Raw genomic sequence first — 4,847 nt, 5'->3', positions numbered from 1 at the left:
CAGTGGGGCCATCATTTACCTATAAAAGATTATCTTTACCAAGTTACTCAATGTCCCTTTCCCTTGAATCTGTTAGGGCTATATTTGTTTCAAAGGAAGAATTACTCAAAACAACCTACATCCTGATAGACCTACATACTGGCTATCAACAAAAGTCTTGAACATAATACCCTTTAATATTTTTAATGAAATAAAAATTGTATGTTTTCCCCTACACAAAATGTTTTACACATGACTTGGTGCATTCAGAGATATAACAAATCCAATCTGGTCATTAATGGATCTCTGGTTAAGAATTCTAGCTTTAAATATTAAGCTCCTAAATTCCCTTGGAATGTACCAAATCCTTACAGAAAAGCAAATTTATAGGTCTAAAGTGTCAGAATGCACTTGAGTACATAAAAATAGATAATTACAGTCTGATGTTCACTGTACCTTAGACAGGTTTATGTAATGGCTCAAATAACAAAATGACATAATCATAATACACAGGTCTGTGAATTCTAATGGACATACATGGGTAGAGAAACATGGAAGTTATATTAGGAAGAAGCCAGGAGCTGGCATATTTTGGAATTATTGAAACCTAAGAGGGCTGGAATAGAAGAAAAATGAAAGATGATTTTAATGATACGGAAAAGAAAAATTTAAAAAAGGAAGATTAAGAAATGCAGCATTCTGAGAAGAATTAGACAGTCAGAAAGTATGGCAATAGGTATGGTTCAATGGAAAGTAAGAAAAGTGAGTACAGAATAAAGTAACTGATTACTCTGGAAGGATGCTGGTTCTGGAGGCATTCCTTTATTAACTCAGTCCACAAAAAAAAAAAAACTTTGAAAAACATCTATGTGGCAAACATTTGCTTCATACCGGCACTGGTAGACAGTACCATGACAAGAATTTTCCTACATAAGGAAATGCTCTCTTGTTAGCTTTCCCTCACTACTGCCCAAAAACTAATCTCGCCAGACCCTCTCTCCTAAGCCAAATGTTTGAAGTGTGTTCCCAGAGTCAACAAAGGACATTCATTAGCCCATTCCAAACATGGGCTATTTGTGCGTCTTTCTCAGTTGATTCCCCCAGTACATGCTCTCAAGAGAGCAGATATAACATGTGTCCCTCTGGGTAAAGCATGATCTGGGGGTGAAAGAGCAGTTCATATTGCGTCTCATGAGGTTATCAGTTCTCCTAGAAAACAATGATATTCAAAGTTCTTCTTTTAGCCTCCTATTTATTGGCTCTGTTAAACAGGACAGGATGCCCAAGAATTCTGGTTCATTCTCAACTCTGATTTAGTGAAAGAGCAGAAATAGGAGAATCCCCACCAAACAGATAAGGGGAAGAACAGCAGAAAACTACTTACCAAGAGAAGCCCTGGAACTTGGCGTATTTCTGTGAAATATGGGATAGGACTGGATGAGGGGAAATGTAGAAAATGCAAGAAATTTAGTATTATTTTGTCACTGGCATGTTGCCTATAATTTACCACTATGAATATTTAGGATTCCAATGCCACTTGGATTGTCAAGCGAGAAAAGAGGTTCCCTGTTTATTGCTACATTGATTTTTCTTCTCTGTGGTTGTGATGCCTGAAACTGATGCAGTTGTGGATACTCAACTGATTTCCAATGTCGAGGCATCCAGGTTGGTAATCAGGGGGGCAAGGGCATAAGGGCACTGTGTGGATTATAATAGTGGTTTTCAAACTGTGGACTGCAATCCACTAGGGGTCTTGAAATCACTTTAGTGGATTGCAACCAACATTTGAAAAAAATTGAACAGAATAAAAGAAAACAAAAATATCAGATTGTGTATACAATAAGTAAAGCATGTTCTCTAAAACTGTTACTTGATTTAGAGTCATGGTTGCTGAGAAAGCATATAAATTTAAAATGCATTATGTTCAAAATGTTTTAAAGCTGCTTCCTTATGAATGTTTATAATAACAAAAAAAATCTTGAGCAAATAAATATAGGTTCCACCAAATAAAGTGACACTTTAATATTGTATTAGCTCTAAATAAGTGGACACATAAAATACTCTTGAAGTTCTCAAAGATGGATAATAGGATTCTCATAGTGGAGCCATCAGTTTAGCTACAAAAGATTATGGCAACCATTTTCAGCGTTGTCCCTTTCCCTTGAATGTGTGCTAGGGTTATATTTGTTTCAAAAGAAGAATTACTCAAAACAACCTTCTTACAAGCAGAGAAAGAGATGTAGATCCTGATAACGCAATCTGGCTATCACTAAAAAGTCTTGAACATAATTTCTCAATATTTTTAATGAAATAAAAAATATATATGTTTTCCCCCTGAATTCACATACCCACATACAAAAAACATTTTACATATGACTTCATGGTTTCTGAGACATAGCAAATCCAATCTGGAAATTAATGGAACTCTGGTTAAGAACTCTTGTTTTACTGAAAGTGGGAGGATTGCATCCAGCATCCATGTGGAATCTGAGCCTCCTCTTGACATAGAGGTGCAACGGACACAACCAATCCAATGTCCACATAGAAGAGGTGGCATTGGATTGGGAAAAGTCGACAGGGTGGCTGATGGGTATGGGGAAATACAGGAAGAGATGAGAGGTGGAGGCGTCTTTGGGACATGGAGCTGCCCTGGATGGTGCTTCAGGGGCAATCACCGGACATTGTAAATCCTCACAGGGCCCACTGGATGGAATGGGGGAGAGTATGGGCCATGATGTGGACCACTGACCATGAGGTGCAGAGGTGCCCAAAGATGTACTTACCAAATGCAATGGATGTGTCATGATGATGGGAACGAGTGTTGCTGGGAGCGGGGAGAGGTGGGGTGGGGGGGTGGGATTGAATGGAACCTCATATATATATTTTTTATGTAATATTATTACAAAGTCAATAAAAATTAAAAAAAAGAAACACAAAAAAAAAAGAACTCTTGTTTTAAATATTAAGCTCCTGAAATTCCCTTGGAATGCAACTGAATCCTTACAGGAAAGCAATTTCTATATCATAGGGTTTGCATGCACTTGGTAAGTAAATACAGATTATTACAATCTAATGTTTACTGAACCTTACACAAGTATATAGAAAGGTTCAAATGGCAGAATGACATAATCCTAATTCATGGGTCTTTGAATTCTAAAGGCCTGATACAAGTAGAGAAACATGGATGGTCTATTGAGAAGAGGCAAGGAGCTGGTATTTTTGGCATCCAGGGAAATAAGGGAGCTGGAAAAGAAGAAAAATGAAAGATTGCTAAGTTATTGGGGAAAAGTAAAACAAACAAAAGATTAGGAAAAGCAGTATTCTGAGAAGAGTTAGGCAGACAAAGTATGGCAATGAGTAGGGTTCAATGTGAAGTAAGGAAAGTGAACGCAGAAGAAAGTAACTGATTATTCTGGAAGGATGCAGCTTTTGGAGGCAATTCTTTATTAATTAATTCTGCAAACACTTTCAAAAAATCTGTGTGGAAGACATTTGCTTCACACTGCACAGGGAGACGATAACATGAATAGAACTGTCCTACGCAGGGCAAAGGGCACATAATCAGAGGGGAAATTCGTGGTTTGTCTCCTGATGTGTTCCTCAGATTTCACCTGTCCACCTCAGAGCACCTCTTCCTTTCTTGCCTTTGATCATTTTTCTCTTTTTCAACTTGAAACTCAAAATTGTTTCAGCAATGAAAAATAAAACCATATTGACTGAGTTCATCCTGCTGGGCCTGACAGATGTCCCTGAACTCCAAGTGGTAGTTTTCACCTTTCTGTTCCTCACCTATCTGCTCAGCATCCTTGGAAATCTGGCTATCCTCATCCTCACCCTGCTGGACTCCCACCTGCATACTCCCATGTATTTCTTTCTCCGGAACTTCTCCTTCTTAGAAATTTCCTTCACTAACATTTTAATTCCCAGACTCCTGACCAGCATCACGACAGGGAACAAGAGGATCAGCTTTGCTGGCTGCTTCACTCAGTATTTCTTTGCCATATTCCTTGGCTCTACTGAGTTTTACCTTCTGGCTTCCATGTCCTATGATCGCTATGTGGCCATCTGCAAACCCCTGCATTACATGACCTTCATGAACAGCAGAGTCTGCACTCAGCTGGTTATCTCTTCTTGGCTGGCTGGGTTAATGGTTATTATTACCACCAATCACCCTAATGAGTCAGCAGGACTTTTGTGCATCCAACAGACTGAATTATTATTTCTGTGTCTCTGAACCCCTCTGGGAACTCTCCTGTTCAGACACCAGCCTCATAGAAATAGTTGCCTTCCTTGTAGCATCAGTCACCCTGGTGGTAACTCTGCTGCTGAAGATTCTCTCTACACACTCACCATAAGGACTATTCTGAAGCTGCCCTTAGCCCAGCAAAGGACAAAAGCCTTTTCTACTTGTTCTTCCCACATAATTGTCATCTCTCTGTCTTATGGAAGTTGCTTCTTCATTTATATTAAGCCCTCAGCAAAAGAAAGAGACACATTCAACAAAGGAGTAGCACTACTCGTTACCTCAGTTGCGCCCTTGTTGAACCCCTTCATTTACACCCTAAGGAACCAGCAGGTAAAACGAGCCTTCAAGGATACAGTCAAAAAGCTTGTGAATCTTTAAAGAAATTCAAAATATAGGTTTTAACAGATAAGTCCCTACTCTAAGTAAGCTCTCTGCCAGTTACTAAACATCCAAAAGGAATTCAACCTGATCCCTGTTAGAGACTTGGAAATAAGTTACAATCTTTTCAGTGTTAATTAAAAATAGTAAATGAGGTTTTATAAATGAGACAGCAACTCAAACTGAGTTAAGAATTATAAATGTTTTCAGATAATATGCCATTAGAACTGGGTATTGACAAATA

At 38.5% G+C, this 4,847-nt stretch overlaps 1 pseudogene; it reads left to right on the top strand.

Annotated features, from left to right (window-relative positions):
• The first annotated feature begins 3,673 nt into the window (after positions 1-3,673).
• On the top strand, positions 3,674-4,603 carry LOC101440034 (olfactory receptor 2AP1-like; annotated as a pseudogene).
• The last annotated feature ends 244 nt before the right edge of the window (positions 4,604-4,847 follow it).

Source organism: Dasypus novemcinctus, chromosome 12 (genome assembly GCF_030445035.2).
Source record: "Dasypus novemcinctus isolate mDasNov1 chromosome 12, mDasNov1.1.hap2, whole genome shotgun sequence".
Taxonomy (NCBI): domain Eukaryota; kingdom Metazoa; phylum Chordata; class Mammalia; order Cingulata; family Dasypodidae; genus Dasypus; species Dasypus novemcinctus.
This window is presented reverse-complemented; position numbering and strand designations above follow the sequence as displayed.